This window comes from Hypanus sabinus, chromosome 2, assembly GCF_030144855.1.
Source record: "Hypanus sabinus isolate sHypSab1 chromosome 2, sHypSab1.hap1, whole genome shotgun sequence".
Lineage (NCBI taxonomy): Eukaryota > Metazoa > Chordata > Chondrichthyes > Myliobatiformes > Dasyatidae > Hypanus > Hypanus sabinus.
In genome coordinates this window covers 168,123,182-168,139,825 of record NC_082707.1, presented here as the reverse complement: position 1 = coordinate 168,139,825, position 16,644 = coordinate 168,123,182, and the positions used below count along the sequence as shown (strand labels likewise).

General features: G+C 39.1%; 1 protein-coding gene across 6 annotated transcripts in view; it reads right to left on the bottom strand.

Annotated features, from left to right (window-relative positions):
* Positions 1-16,644, bottom strand: part of LOC132386690 (ena/VASP-like protein) — a 251,111-nt gene that overhangs the window by 99,970 nt on the left and 134,497 nt on the right. The window lies entirely within an intron of this gene.

The window sequence follows — 16,644 nt, the reverse complement described above, 5'->3', positions numbered from 1 at the left end:
ATTAATAAGGAAAAGATGTAGATAGAATGTGCAATTTAGGTTAGTTCTTAAGACAACAATTATCTGAATGAATGCTGAGAAAGCTAACTTGCATCCAAAAATTGGACTCACGTAAACAACAGGTATGTCTGTGAACATCAGTCCACAAATTAGAGTGCGTTGGTATGGTTGCAGGCATATGATTATTGTATGGAATGACAACAGCTGTTTCAGTTTTGGGTCTGAAGCATTACACTGAGAAGCACTCGAAAGGAAATTGCACCATGCAGGACAGAGAACAGTTGGGCCAAAAGATTGGGAATTGTCCTTTGAAGGATCAGTGCTTGTGGACTGGTGAGAATGCATGTTGACATGGTGGGACAGGGCTGTAAAGTGGTGATTTGGGCCTCCCAATCACCAGGCCACTGGACAACTCTAGTGAGCAACAGTACAAGGACTGTCAGCATCAAATGGGACATAAAGCACTGAAGATATGGTCAATGGAAAATCTGGGAGCCTGATTCATAAGGACATTGGTGAGTTAGGTGATTAGAAGATACTGGGGTGGTGATCAGAGCCTGGCACAATGAGGTGTCAGTAATTGGGAACTGGTGGAAGGCGATGAGATTGATCAGAATCAGAATCAGAATCAGGTTTTATCATTGAGCATAGAACCTAGAAATCTACAGTATATTACAAGCCTTTCAGCTCACAATGTTATGCCGACCATATAACCTACTTTAGAAACTGCCTAGAATTTCCCTACCCCATAGCCCGCTATTTTTCTAAGCTTCATGTACCTATCTAAGAGTCTCTTAAAAGACCCTATAGTATCCACTCTATCACTGTCACTGGCAGTGCATTCTACACACCCATCACTCTCTGTGTGAAAAACTTACCTTTGACATCCCTCTAGTACCTACTTCCAAGCAACTTAAATCTATGCCCCTTTGTATTAGCCATTTCAGCCCTGGAAAAAAGCCCCTGGCTATCCCCATGATCAAAGTTGTGAAATCTGTTAACTTAGTGGCAGCAGTACAATGCAGTACATAATATACGGTAAGTGTGTGTGTATATATATATATATATATATATATATATATATATATGTATATACACACACACACACACAATAGTTAAATTAAAAGCAGCAGAAAAACAGAGATAACATTTAAAAGAAATTGAAGTAGAGTTCAAGGGTTCAACATCCATTTAGGATTCAGATAGCAGAGGGGAAGAAGCTGTTCCTGAATCACTGAGTGTATACCTTCAGGCTTGTGTACTTCCTTCCTAATGGTAACAATGAGAAGAGGGCATTTCCTGGGTGATGGGGGTCCTTGATAATGAACGCTGCCTCTCTGAGGCACCGCTCCTTGAATACATCTTGGATACTATGGAGGCTAGTACCCAAGATGGAGCTGACAAATTTATCTAATGATGAGTAAGGTTAGAACACAGATTAATGCAACACAAGAGGAAGCCCTTTAGTTCATGATTTCTGTGCTGACCATGATGCCAATTTAAACTACCCATCTGCCTGCACACAGCATACACCTCTTCACATCCTGCTTGTTCATGCCCCGAAATAAATGTCACTTAAACATATCTGCATCTAGCACAGTGCAGGTGCTTATCACTTTACACATAAGAAAAAACTTTACCCTTCTCATCTTAAAGCAATGCCCTCTGGTCTTTGACATTTCCATATTGAGAAAAGGTCTTTCTACCTTATATATGTCTACCTTTATCTCTTACTTGTTCTTAAAGCTCTTAATGGTCTGGGACTGGGGTACAGATTTTCATTTTATAATCCTGCTTGTGCTCTCAGGACTTCTTCCACTGGTCTCTTAAATTTTAAAAAATCTGCTTCAAAAGATTAATGGGCAGGTCAGCTTTTTAGAATGAAACTCAAACTGTGGAATTCAATATCTAAAACTATAAGGAACACACACTCATTTGACAATTGTAGCTCAAAACTTATTTATTTAACCTTGCTTTGAACTAACTTCTTTCTGTCTTTTAGTTTCAAGTTAATTTTGATTTTTTTTTGTACTTTGTCCCATTGTAGAGCACTTTGAACTACATAATCTGTATGAGAAGTATTATTATTATTATTATTATTATTATGTTTCCCAGAATTTTATCAGAATTCTATCATGCCAGCTCCTCAGCCTCCAAAATTGCAGAGAAAATAATCCAAATTTGTCCAACTCTCCTTACAGCTAATACACTCCAATCCAGGCAATGACCTGGCAAACCTCCTTAGTATCCTCTCCAAAGTCTCCACATCCTGTAAAGGGGCAGCCAGACTTGCACATGATATTCCAAGTAAGGAATTAAGTTTAGAAGCTAATTATGGGACTTGCTTTTGTGAGGTTCCAGTAGTGACCAATAGTGGCTGCTTCCACACGATGTAGTTTCCTAATTTAAAAAAAGCAGAGTTTATGGAATGATGTGGGTTTGATGCTGAAGTTGTGAAAGACGCGCATGTGCAACTCCCACTGAAGAGTGCCCAAGGAATTTTTCAGAGCAACACAAAATATTTCAGAAATGTTTGCTGTGATGTTTTGCTCTATCCAAAATCCATTTGCAGTCATGCATGCTGAAATTAATCGCACTGCAAATTCACATTTCTAAGCCATTGTGATCAACTTGTACTGGTTAAGTACAATCATTCTTGCTAAGCACTCAAGCTATTCTGACCCTGAACACTAATCATTCCATCATTTGACCTCCAAACAGAAACAAAAAAAACTCTATTCACCAAAAAAAAGTAGTTACTAAATCACAAAACCCACTGCTATTTTTGAATTCAGATGTTTAAAGTTTTGCACTGTGCAGATCACTTACATTATATCACCAGAGAATAGAATTTCAAAGGAGGGAAATGTGAACAGCTGAAATAGCCTTTTTGCTTCGGATACAGATTGGGCACCACGGTAACATAGCAGATTGTGTGACACTATTGCAACTTGCAGCATTCCAGGGTTCAATTCCAGCATTGTTCTGTAAGGAGTCTCTGTACATCCTCCCCATGGAATGTGCGGGTTTTTCCCAAGTGCTCTGGCTTCCTCCCACAGTCCAAAGATGTACCCAGTAGGTTAACTGGTCATTGTAAATTGTCCTGTGATCATGTCAGGGTTAATAGGGGTTGTGGGGTTGCTGTGGCTTGAAGTGCCAGGAGGGCCTTCTCTTTGTTGTACCACTAAATAAATGAAATACCATAGATAACATATCAGCATCATTAAACTGGTTTTTTTGCAGCTTTCCCCAATCATGGGAATGAATTTTAAAAACACGTCTGAAATGTTGGAAATTAATAATGAGTCAATGAGCATAAAAAAGTGAATTTAAGAAAAATATGAAGCAATTATATAATTTCAGGAGCTAATACCACAAAATCAGCAAGCTGTGAAAGCCGAATAAACATGATTAACAAAAATAGAATATATTTTTCCTTTGTTAGCAATTACTTTCAGAGCCACTTAATAATAATATTCACATTATAACGCACAGACAAGGAAAATCTTTTACTTTGTACATGAAAATAACTATTCCTATCACCCATTCATTAAAATTGTGTTATATGGCTTATGTTCATAGATGCAGAAGGTTCAGTCAATGGCAGAATGTTTCCTGTGTGAAATTTACTTGTAAATAATTTATTTAAAACGTGTACGCCAAGTTCCTCGGTGCATTTGAAAAATGACAATGGTGCAGATTGATATTAGAATATTCACATGCTTCTAAATTTCCAGAACCACATACTGTATAAACATTTTGATCTGTATCAATGATCTTCCATGGCTTTTACTTCCCTTCTTGAATATTATCAACTGGCTTCAAAGTAAACTCTTAATGATTTCTTTGCAATGACATATTTGATAGTAACAGTGATAGCTAAGAATAATCAAACTGCAATGCAATTTCAAAGAAAAAGGTTTTTGATTTTATGATTCTATAATGTTGGCAGATGGAATACAGTATGGGGAAATTCATGGTCTTGCAGTTTGGTAGAAGGAATAAGGTGTAGGCTATATTCCAAACAAGGAGTTAATTCCGAATCAGAGGTGCCAAGGGAACTGGGAGTCCCAGTGCAAGGTTCCCTCAAGATTAACTTGCAGGCTGAGTCAGTGGTAAGAAAGGCAAGTACACTCTGTGAAACAAACAAATAAAATTTTAATTTGCTGCCAGACTCAATCTTCAGACAGGGCCATCCCATTAGGACGCTCTGATCTCTGGCCACCAAATTTGCTCTAACAAATATCCAAGTCTTCATGCACTATTTTTCTTAAGGCCCCATCTCCAAGCAGCTCAACAAGATCAGGCTCTAACAACTTGCCTCTGCATGTCATTTGCAACACCTAGCCCTGGTCTTCGATTCTTCATATTTTCCACTTAATGTCTTAGGTGTCAATCGTAAATTAAATATACATAGTGAAGCTTATAATCAGAAGGTTACTGGTAATCTGTGCAATGGCTGTTTAAAGTACCTTGGAGGAACTTTTAAGTCTTGTTATGCAGACTAAAGATATACAATAATATTTTTGTCATTATTCATTTCCCTCATTTGAAGACCAACCCAAGCTAAATTTATAGAATAGAAATATATTAATAATAGGAAATTTATTGTCACACCTGGTGCTAAGTTATTGAAGTCAACTTTGTTGCATCATGTCTTGTCTAAATTGCAGAGAAGGATCTACTCACATGCCTCAGCTTTAAGTTTCAAATTATTTTTGAAAAGCAGTCTCACACCCAGCATGTTGCTTGGAGAGGAGGCCACAAATGGGAAAGAAATATGATAGTATAGTACTTTGTTACATAATGATCCAGTAACAAATAACTTGAAGTCTGATATAAAACAGCTACTGACTACCAAGTAGAAACTTTGAATATAAATTGTGCTCCAACTATTTTTGGTGTTAGAAGTTAGTGACAACTTTGATTTTGAGTGTATACAAAAAGGTAATTGGAATGGAATAATGATAAATTTGTTTCCAAAGGGTCATTCAACAGAGAAGCATGTCCCTCGACCCATCTCCTCCATGTCAGCCAAGACGCCCATTAAAGCTAATCCCATATCCGTCCAAATCTTTTCTATCCGTGAACCTGTCCAAATTCTTTTTTTAAAACACTGTAATTGGACTTCCCTCTACTATTTCCTTTGGCAGTTTGTTCAGATACCACCATCCATCCTCTGCTTGAAAACCCTGCCCTTGGGTTGACTGTTAGGCATTTCTCCTCTCACTTTAAACCTAATGTTGGTTTTAGACTTCCATACCCTGGAAAAAAGATTGTGACCATCTGCCCTATCTATGCCTCTCATATTTTTATAAACCTCTATAAAGTCACACCATAGACTCTGTCATTCAAGAAAGAAAAATGTGTCAGACTGTTGAATTTCTCCTTACGACTAAAGCCCTCCAGTCCAGGCAAAATTCTTCTGAACTGTTTCCGCATCCTCACTAACTTGATCACATTCCTCACTTTGAATGAAAGATTTACTAAGTGAGACCACAACTTGTTGAATGCTAACTTGCTATACATTCATTTGAAAAGAATGCCACTACCATCCTTGTGCTTTGGTGATGGTTATTATGTCTGTACTTTAGTTGGTGTAGTTGGACAGCAGGCTGGCGTGGGCAGCAAATGTAGAGGGTAGCCAGCTCTTCCTTGTGAACCTTCCATACTACTTAAGGTTTCTATTGAGTTTGCAAATATGTTTTAGCATGGAGGTCCAATTAGTGTGCAATGGCTCAATGGCAGTATACCCTTTGCTAACGGGCAAGTCTATGTCTCCTGCTTAATGTCCCTAATCCACCCAAGTTGCAGCCACAGCCTCAGCAAGCTCCTAGTGGAATGTCAGCACTGGAGAAAGTGCTCATTACCAGATGCAGTATTACTCTGTGGACTTCGGGATGCCCTTGACCAGTTTACATTTAATTCTGAAATTGCCTGGTGTGCTATAGCAAGATGCTTTCCATCAAATGTAATGAAACATTTGCACATTTTGATGCTTCTGATCCACAATGCAAGTTATCAAAAAAGTTACAATGGTGATCAACTTAGATTTAAGTCATATAGATTTTGGAATGACCTTTCTCGTTGTAATTTATAAATCTTATGTTACTTGCTTTTTGCAAAGCACTGACGAGTACTTCGTGCTTATGTTTCTGAAACTCCCATTGCACTTCATACAGAGCTAACATTGTGTGATGCACACTTAAAATCGAATTTTATATGATTAATTCTGGGAATAAAATAAATTGCATAAGTGCTTGGTAATCAGACTAATGAATCTGTCAGACCTCAGAAAAAGAAATATTATAAGTAACAAGGAAACAGTAAAAATTCTTTGAAGACTGAACATGTTGTGGATAAATAGGAAATGGCAGATAAACAAAACTTAGATTTATTTAAAAACACAAAATGCTGGCAGAACTCAGCAGGCCAGACAGCATCAATGGGAGGAGGTAGTGACGACTTTTCGGGCCGAATCCCTTCATCAGTAGGAAACCCTGATGAAGGGTTTCGGCCCAAAACGTCGTCACTACCTCCTCACATAGATGCTGTCTGGCCTGCTGAGTTCTGCCAGCATTTTGCGTTTTTATTTATTTCCAGTATCTGCAGATTCACTCATGTTGCCTTAGATTTATTTAAACTTAGATTTGTATGTGTTACTTTAGATTTACAAATAATGTGTGATAATTTGCTGCTTCAAAGCTTCAGGCTCTGGGTACCATTGACAAGGTCAACACTGTTTCCTGTTCCTAATTGCTCGAGAAGATGGTGCTGAGCCACTTTCTTCAAGATGTCAAGAGATGCGTCATTTGATAAAATCTTTTGCCGAAGGTGGTTCCACAGTGCTGTTGGATAGGAAGTTCCAGGATTTGTATCCAGATAGAATGGTCTATTTCCAAATCAGGGTGGTCTTGAAGGAGTACCTGCAGATTGTGGTGTTCCCATGCACCTGCTTCCCTTGTTCTTAGTGATAGAGGTCACATGCTAGTTAAGTAACTAAATGTAACTCATGTGCACTGCAGCTTGTGGTAGAAGGAATGAAAGTTTAGGGAGACGGTATGACAGGTGGTGAATTCTAAAGTGCCCTAACCACCTTCAATCTTCTCCCTAACATATTTTTTTTTCCATACTGGTGGTAAAAAGTAAATAAGATGGACTTACTCTAACTTTTACTGTGCAAGACCTCTTGTGCTAGTGAACATGCATTAGGATGAATGCTTGATAGAAGATTGGTGGTAGAAGTCCTCATAGAACATTGGCGTAGACATCCTTTGCACCAGGGCTTTAGTTCAAGTTTGTATGTGTATTATAATTTGACACCCAATTGTGGTGATACCCAGCATTGGTAATACATGGTGTCAATCTATCTAAAAATATGTATATGCATCCTGCCCCTGTAATTTGAGCTTTAATTTGAGTAATCCAACACCATGTGTAGACCAATTCCAGGCCTTAAAGTTTAAATTAGCAATGCATCTATATAAATAATATTTTTTAAAATAGACTTTTGAAAACTTATATTAATAGCAACATAACCTAGATACTACTAAGGCAATATATCTTCTGGACATTTAGAAATATAACCACCGGTTCACAGGATTCCATACATAGTTTAGTGTCTTGTGTTATGTATTTAGTATTTACATATCAACTGATGGAATCAAGCACAAAAACACATTATTTTCAACATTATTGCACAGATGTAAGCTTCTATCTTGTACATTTTTATAGCAAGTGATTGTAGCAAAAGAATAAAGAGTCAATGATTTTTATTCCCAAACACGATCATCTTAAATCCTCATTAACACATCAGTTGGTTATTTTAGGACCAAAACAGCCAAATAAAGAATTGAAAGGTGCCAGTGTAGTCCCCACAAACTCTTCTTGACCTTCAGAATTCAAAATTCCATTCAATCTAGGGAGTCAGGGTAGAAAGAAAAGAATGTATAAACACAGGATTCTGTTGAGTTTTTTTTGACTAAGAACTGGTTGCAGAATTGCTGAAGGACTGAAGTTTTCTTGAGGGACTAAAAAAATCCATTCCTTGATTTTCTGCTTAATTTTCAATATTGTAATGCCACAACAAGATTATGAGTGATTTCTCTAAATTAACGAATTTAAAACTGCAATTTCCATTTTATTGTAGTAAAGCAAGCATTTCAGTCCTCTTGGATAAGATAATCAATTAGATTTCTTCACAAATAAACTTTTTTCAGAACTGAATTACAGAGACTAGTAATAATGCTGATGTTTGAACTGATCGAAAGAAATTTCAAGGATCTGGGGCCACATCCTTAGGCTACGGCCACGCTACACTGGATAAATCTGTAACTGAAGCTTTTTCTCTTCGTTTTTACCCTCCGTCCACACTAAAACGGTGTTTTCATCCCCTGAAACCGGAGATTTTCAGTAATTTTGTGTAATTTTGAAAACCCTGCTTGGCCAGAGCAATATGGACGGGGTAACTGGAGAAATCTAAAAACGCTGTCATGATGTGCCGGAATAGATGGTGATGGTAGCGCGCCATTTCATTGTTTTCTTGAATGCAACTGTCAACCTGTAACTGTTACCTGCTCAGTTGAGGAAAAACACCAGAGACACAAAACTACCTCTGAAACAGTTTTTATTCAGATAGGAGTTCGCAGCCCCACGCACTTCGGGTGTAAGGTAGCCAACTCCCAATTTGTCGGTTTACAAAGGTCATACCTATACCCAAAAGCAGGGCACTACATTCGCAAATATGGTTACTGATTCGAATTCATCAATTGATTGGCTATTGCATAACTAAGTATGTAAAATACTCAGAATTAGCAAAGGTTAAAGCGTAATACCTAGAATTAATACTGACGCACCTCAAAACACTTGAAATGGATATCCTCAAAATACTTTGCCAAGCACATTGTCTTGTGGTCGCAGGTTCCCTTTTCCCTGTGGTCCCCACATCTGGCCTGGCACCTTATTTTAGTTGTCTCTCCTTACTTCCCCAATGACGTACCTCTCTCTTGTCTTGTCTACATATTTTGCTACACTTACCCCTCGCCCACCCCCTCTACACGTACCCCTTACCCTTTTCAGATTCCCATTCCCACCTGTGGTTATGAAATGATCACTCAACCTAACAATTTCAGAACAGATGGCAACGAGACTGAAGTCAGAAATGTACTCACCAAATACTTTGACCCATAACTTAATAAGTAAGTATACTAAATTTGCCCTGTTTTCTGTCCTTGCTCATATGAAGGTGGTTTACCTACTTACGCAATTACTTCTCTGACAATAGATGTGTAGCAGCCTAATGTAACATTGTATGGAAATACAAGATAATCCTGATGCAGACATGCTTTAAACATTTAACAAGGGGTTTTATTAATGCAAAGGAGTTCGTCAGTTTTTCAGTGTTCATCGTCAGCTGGGTCATACCGTCTGTGAACACCCTGTCGGTTGCCTCCATACGCTCCAGTATTTGTTTTTTTTTTACTTTTGAGAGCCAACAGCTGTCCATCATTTAAGTCGTTCTAGTCTGTAACTGCATAAACACACATTTTCACAGCGAGATTCAACACCAAACGTATCTCTTGTTTTCGGTAGATGTGTTCTGCGCATGCGCAGTAGGAGGAGATTTGTCGAAATATCTATTTTAATGTGGACAGATATTTTTAAAAACGCATAGTGTGGACGCCAATCATTTTTACGCGAAACTGGTGTTTTCAAAATTATCTGGTCTAGTGTGGACTTAACTAGTCACTGACATCAATACAATGAAGAGCCGAGAAATTGGATCTATTAGCACTTGTGATTTGAGACTTAGGATAATGAAAAGGGTGCTTTTACACCTAATTCACATGTGTGCTTATGACCTGATACTGTCTTCAGAGGTAGGTTAACCAGTCAATCAATGCCCTTTCCAAAATGAACTGGAGCCCAAAGACAAAACCTATACTATAATGGAACTGTCTCGGTATAAAGGCTGATTTATACTTCTGCGTAGTAGCCTATGCCGCAGCCTTTGTATGTGGTCTGCGTCGTTGTGAGCATTTATACCTGTGTGTTGGTGTGCCTGCATCGCTCTGCAATTAACCGCCAAAACGCTAGTTTCTATGCCACTGTGTAGAGTTTCTTCGTGTACTTCAAACAATGGTGACTGAGCACATCATGTTGGAGTTGGAGCTAATAAATGTTGAACAAGGGTTTCTTTTATTGAAATTACTGCAGGGCCGAAAAGAGAGAAGACATTGGAGGAGATTGTATGTATGACCATTGAGACATACAAAAAAGCTGGATGAACCCAACAGGTCGGGCAGCATCCATTGAAAGAAGCAGTCAACGTTTCGGGTTGAGACCCTTCGTCGGGACTAAAGAAGGAGGGGGCAGGGGCCCTATAAAGAAGGTGGAGGGAGGGTGGAAAACCAATCATAGGAAAGATCAAGGAGTGGGGGAGGGGAAGCAGGCAGGAGAGGTGAAGAAGGAATCTAAGGGGAAAGCACTATGGTTAGTAGAAGAAGGCAGAGTCGTGAGAGGTGATAGGCAGCTAGAAAAGGAGACTGAGTGAAGGTGGGATGGGGAAAGAGGGAGGGAGGGAATTACCAGAAGTTGGAGAATTCGATGTTCATACCAAGGGGCTGGAGACTACCCAGACGGTATATGAGATGTTGTTCCTCCAACCAAAGTTTGGCCTCACCATTGCAGTAGAGGAGGCCATGTACGGACATATCTGAATGGGAATCTGAAGGAGAGTTGAAGTGAGTGGCAACCGGGAGATCCTGTCTGTTGTGGCGGACGGAGCGTAGGTGGTCGACGAAGCGGTCCCCCAATCTGCATCGGGTCTCGCCAATGTAAAGGAGGCTGCACCGGGAGCACTGGATGCAATAGATTACCCCAACAGACTCACAAGTGACTCACAGGGATCGTTCCCTCCACGCATCTTTCCTTCTCTACCCCTCTCTGCTTTTTGCAGGGATTGTTCCCTCCGTGACTGCCTGGTCCACACATCCCTCCCCACCGATCCCCCACCTGGCACTTATCCCTGCAAGAGTAAGTGCTACACCTGTCCCTATACCTCATCTCTTACCACCATTCAGGGCCCTAAACAGTCCTTCCAGGTGAGGCAACACTTCACTTGTGAGTCTGTAAATAGTGCAAACGGCTAAAAGCGAGCGAACAACATATATAATATTAAACATCACACCGTAGAGTCCTCAAAACAGTCAAGGAGTGTTGTGTTTAGTTCAGTTCAGTATAGCTCTTCATTGACTGCAGGCCGCAGAGCTAGTCCACACTGAAGTGCCCTAATCAAATTGCATAAAATCACAAAAAGAGTAACCAAAATCCAGAAACATATGTTCAAGAACCACAAGAGTCCACAGCCACGAGCAGCACTGGTCAATCCTTGCAGGGTGGGACTTACAACTCCTGCACCTTCTTCTGGCAGTAGCAAGCGAGAGGGAGGAGACAGGCCAGACACATGGTGCTGAACACCCGCTCGCCTTCTGCTCTTGTCCTCATCCATTTCAATCTTGCTCAATGCTTTAATTGGTGATAAGTATGGAGTCGATCATGGGTTTGTGCTCCGCTTGTAGGCTGCACACTCCGCTCTCAACCTTGTCAAATTGTACCAGAGACAGCAAAAGAGCCAAAATACTTGGTCCAAAAGCACAGCATCAAAATGTAAATTACAGGCTCCAATCACACAGAGTTTAATAGTAGAAATATATTTAAAAGAGGAATTAGTAGTTTCATGAACCGTCTGCAGGTCATTGTTGTTGGTTGTGGTGCCATCTTGATTTTATCAGGCCATCCTGAGATATTAGAATTAGGAATGATACCAGACACATCTGCCTATTGAGGGAACTTGGGCATCTTGCAGTCAAGAAGGAGGCCAGAAATACAAATGTTTGTACTTGGCTCAATAGAGAGCTTTGAAATCTGGGTATCTGAGACACCAGGGGAATGGGGATCTGGGAGTTTGGCATCAGTGGTAAAGTGCTATGGAGATTGGTGAAGGTCATATATTGGGAACATTGACATCAGGAAGAAGTGAGAGGAGTACAGTTACAGGATGAGTGAAGCACCGATAATTCACTCTATCTCAGACAAAGAAAATACATGACTGTGGGATCAGGGTATGAGTTTGTGGTGTGTAGTGGAGGATGCTTTCAGTGCAGGATGTGGCCAACAATTTAGCTAACTAATTTATTTGCATGCATATAAGCACAGCATGATAAGATCTTATGTCCTTGTACGGTGACTGACCATCAAAATGAGTTCTCAGGAGAAGAGAACTAAGCAGCATGGTTTAAACAGTTGCTGTTGCAACACATTAGTGACACATACTGCACCCTAATGATCACTTTTTCCAAATACTCCTGCAAATCTTTAAAACTCACAACTGGAAAGACAGCTCTTAATTCCCCACTGACATGACTGAGGAATGTGATTTATTCTAGGTTAAATGCATTTTCAGTCATACAGTGCTGAAAAATAAACCACTGTGTAATTTACTGTCTCTGCATGTGCTTTTTCAGTAACAACATTAAGTCACAAATTGTTTTCTGCACAGCACTCCGCTTGCATCTTCTTGTTTGAATCTATAATAATAATTGGTTGAATTATAACTACTAACATTTATTTTGGAGGATGTTAAAGAATTCAGCATGCATTATTACAAGAGTTAAAAGAAAACAAGTATGAAAAAGATACATGCATAATAAGCATATTTCAGAGCTTCAGATTTTCAAAGCTTTTTAAAAGTTTTGTTAATTTTAATTTAGAAAATTCAACAGCAAAATTGCACAGTGAACTCTCACAAAACAGCATGTGATACAACCAGACTGTTTTGGCAATGTTAAATGAGCAAGAAGTATTAAAGTTCAAAATTCAAATTTATTATCAAAATACAGATATATCACCACATACAACCCTGAGATTTATTTTCTTGCAGGCTTACTCAATAAATCCATAATACAATAATAATCATAATTGAATCAGCGAAAGGTCACACCAACTTGGGTATTCAATCAGAGTGCAAAAGTCAACAAATTGTGCAAATACAAAAAGAAAGAAATAATAATAATAAATAAATAAGCAATAAATATCAAGAACATTAGATGAAGAATCCTTGCAAAGAAGCAGTAGTTCAGTATGTATAATGTATACATTTCTCTGATATTAAATGGAACTATTGAAACTATTGCAAGTGAATCCATTGGTTGTGGAAACATTTCAATGATGTGGCAAGTGAAGTTGAGTGAAGTTATCCCGTTTGTTTCAGCAGCCTGATGGTTAAGGGGTAATAAATGTTCCTGAACCTGGCTCCTGTACTTTCTCCCTGAAGGCAAGAGCAAGAAGAGAGTATGACTGGGTAGCGGAGGTCCCTGATGATAGACGCTGCTTTCCTGCGATGCTTCATATAGATGTGCTCAATGGTGCAGAGGAATGGACTGTGCTGTAAACTACCACTATTTTTTTGTACAATTTTCCATTTGAAGGCGTTGGTGTTTCCAGACCAGGCTGCATTATAACTAGAACAGCAAAGCAAACTTTGTAGGTCTTCAAAGTAGAGTCATGGAAAATCTCACATTCCAACTGAAAAATGGATATAGCCTCAGTTTCACATCTCATCGTTACTAAATTTCTGTGTTCCAGTCTCTGGAGCCAGACCTGCAAGCAAGGATTCTAATGACTTGTACAGCTGGAACAATACCATTTTAAACCTCTATGTTTCACTCCAGACATGAACATCAATACTTTTAAAAAATTGTCAGCAAAAATTATACCAGCGAATTTTTAACAATCTCTCCAAACAGTACTTCTGAGAACTGAAAAATTACATTGGTTGCTTCAGAGTTAAAATATTAAAGCTACACTACTTGCCTGTGAAAGGTAGAACCATTTTCTCTACAATTCCCTGATACGTTCATCTCTCTCTACTTATCCCTGCATCCACAGGAGTTACTTCACCTGTCCCTGTACCATTCCAAGACCTAAAGAGACCTTTTAGAGGAGGCAGAGATTCACATGCACCTCCTTAAACCTTGTTTATTGCATTCTGTGCTTTCAACATATCCTCCTCTACATGGGAGATACCAAGTGTAGACTACACAACCACTTTGCCAAGCACCTACACTCTATCTGTAGTGGCCATTCAGAGCTTCTGGTTGCAAGCCAGTCCAATTCCTCTCCCCATTCCAACAATGACCCTTCTCTCCTTTGGCAGGAGTGAGCCCAAACACAAACTATGGAAACAGCACCTGTCTGGGTAGTCAAAAACCGAATGATGTCAGTTCTCCAATTTCACATATCTCTTACTCACTCTGCTCTTTTCTCTTTCATTCTGATCCACCCAGCTCCTCTAACACATTCCCTTCTTTTCCTTCCTTTCTCAGCAGATTCCATAATTTGCAATCCTTTGTTGTCTCCAACAATCACTTCCTACCCTCTGATACCTTTCCATCCAGAATGTGGCTCCATCTGCCCATCAACTACTCCTCACCTAGACCAAGCTACTACTTTCCTGCTCCTGGCTCACCCCTCCCCCTCACAACTCTATACTGGCCAACTCCCATTTACACTCCCAATTCTGATGCAAGGCCTCGACCCAAAATGTTGACTACCCCTTTGCTGTCTGACCTTCAGCAGTTTTCTTCCCATTCTGTTCAAAAGTTTAATTCTCTTCGTTTTTTTTGTTTCTTTTTCTCTATCAGTTTTGTTTGACGCCTTCCTGATCTTCACAAAAAAAAGATACTCAGAGCAGAATACAAGTTTGATGTCCAAAAATTCAGTTGTGCAAGAACTGGAAATGTTGAAAGATTGAACACTTTCAGAAGTGCAGCTATCTACAAATATTGCAGCTTCACCATTTAGTTCACAGTCTCATGCTTTGTGGTGACTTAGCCTTATTTATTAAGTAATTGACAAGAAGAATACTTGAAAAATTGAAAAAAATATCAGACTTTATTTCTACATAATCCAAAATCTGAGATAATCTAAATACCAGCATGATCTACCTCTCAACAGTGCTGGATTTTAGATACTAACTCTGTAAATTCATTTCACTCAAATTCATCTCCTATGCAAGATATGAGCTGAGAAGGCGGATTACTTGACTTCCCAACTTTCCTGAGAGATGGCTACAACTGGATCAGCAACTTCTCCAGTTCATTTCCCATTATTACATTTCTTGATTAATATTCTACCTATGGATAAAAGCTGCCTTTTAGAAAACTAGATATCCTATGTTATTTACATGCAATGCCTTCTTTAAAATAAAAGTTCTGATATCCTGAGACTTTCCCTATCTAAATTTGAAATATAATTCACATTTTTGCGTCTTGGGATACATAAGAAATTGTCAAAGAGTAACCACTGCATTACAAGTCATCCTGAGTCAGAAAATTATGAGATCAAGCCAGGCTTCAGGGGAATGCTTCAACGCTAACAGAACTAATGTATTAAATAAACATGCTACTAGCACAGATGAGTGTTTGGATATGATTTTAAATCTGGATTTCATCTTGCTAAACAAGTTTGGCAAAACACTGTATGATGACCTCAGATTATTTGAGGACATGTATATTCTCCTAATAGACTGGAAAAGACTCTCTTAAATATCATCACAAAAAACATAAGATGAGAAATAGAAGCAGATAACATAAATGCTGGAGGAACTCAACAGGCTCAGCAGCATCTATGGAAAAGAGTAAACAGTTGATGTTTCGGGCCAAGGTCCTTCATCAGAATGGCAGATACATCTGCCCAGTACCACATTCGCTCTCAATGTGTAGAAATTTATCAGCCCCTGTTCTGAATAAGCTCACTGACAGCCTCCACAGCCCCACAAGGTTAAAGATTTTCAAAGATCCACCTCTGCTTGGATGAATCACCTTAGTCTTGAAATGTTTGCCTTTTTTTTTGAGATGGTCACTCCTAATTCTAGACATCTAAACCACACCAAACATTATTCCAACTTTCAACTTGCTAAGATCTTAGAAATTTTGTATATTTCAATGAGAACAACTCTCATTCTTCTAAACTCACACGTGTTTAAGCCAATCTGTCCTCTTATCCTCAGAAACTATTTGGTGAATTCTTAAACAAGAGAAAATCCACAGATGCTGAAAAGGGTCCCGATGAAGGGTTCCGGCTCAACTGGTTGACTGCTTACTCTTTTCCATTAATGCTGCCTGGCCTACTGAGTTCCTCCCAAATGTTTTGTATGTTGCTTGGTGAATTCTTGTTGGGTTCCTCATCACTAGTATTTTGATCCTTAGGTAAGGTGACCCAATCTTCAGACAATATTTCAAGTGCAGTCTCATAAGAGCCCTGTCTAATTTCAGAAATATCTTTCTATTGTTGTTCTTTAATCCTCTTAAAATGAAGGCCATATCTTCCTAATTGCTTGTTGTACCTAAGTATTAACTTTTATTGATATTTGTAGAAGGCCAACCTGAACACCATACAAAGATCATACAACAGTACAGCACAATACAGGCTCTTCAACCCACAATGTTGTGCCAACCTTATAACCTTATCTACTCCAAGATCAATCTAATACATCCCTCTCACATGGCTCTCCATTTTTCTTTTATTCAAGTCCTTCTTAAACATCCCAACTATATCTGCTTCTTTCACCACCCTTGGCTGTGT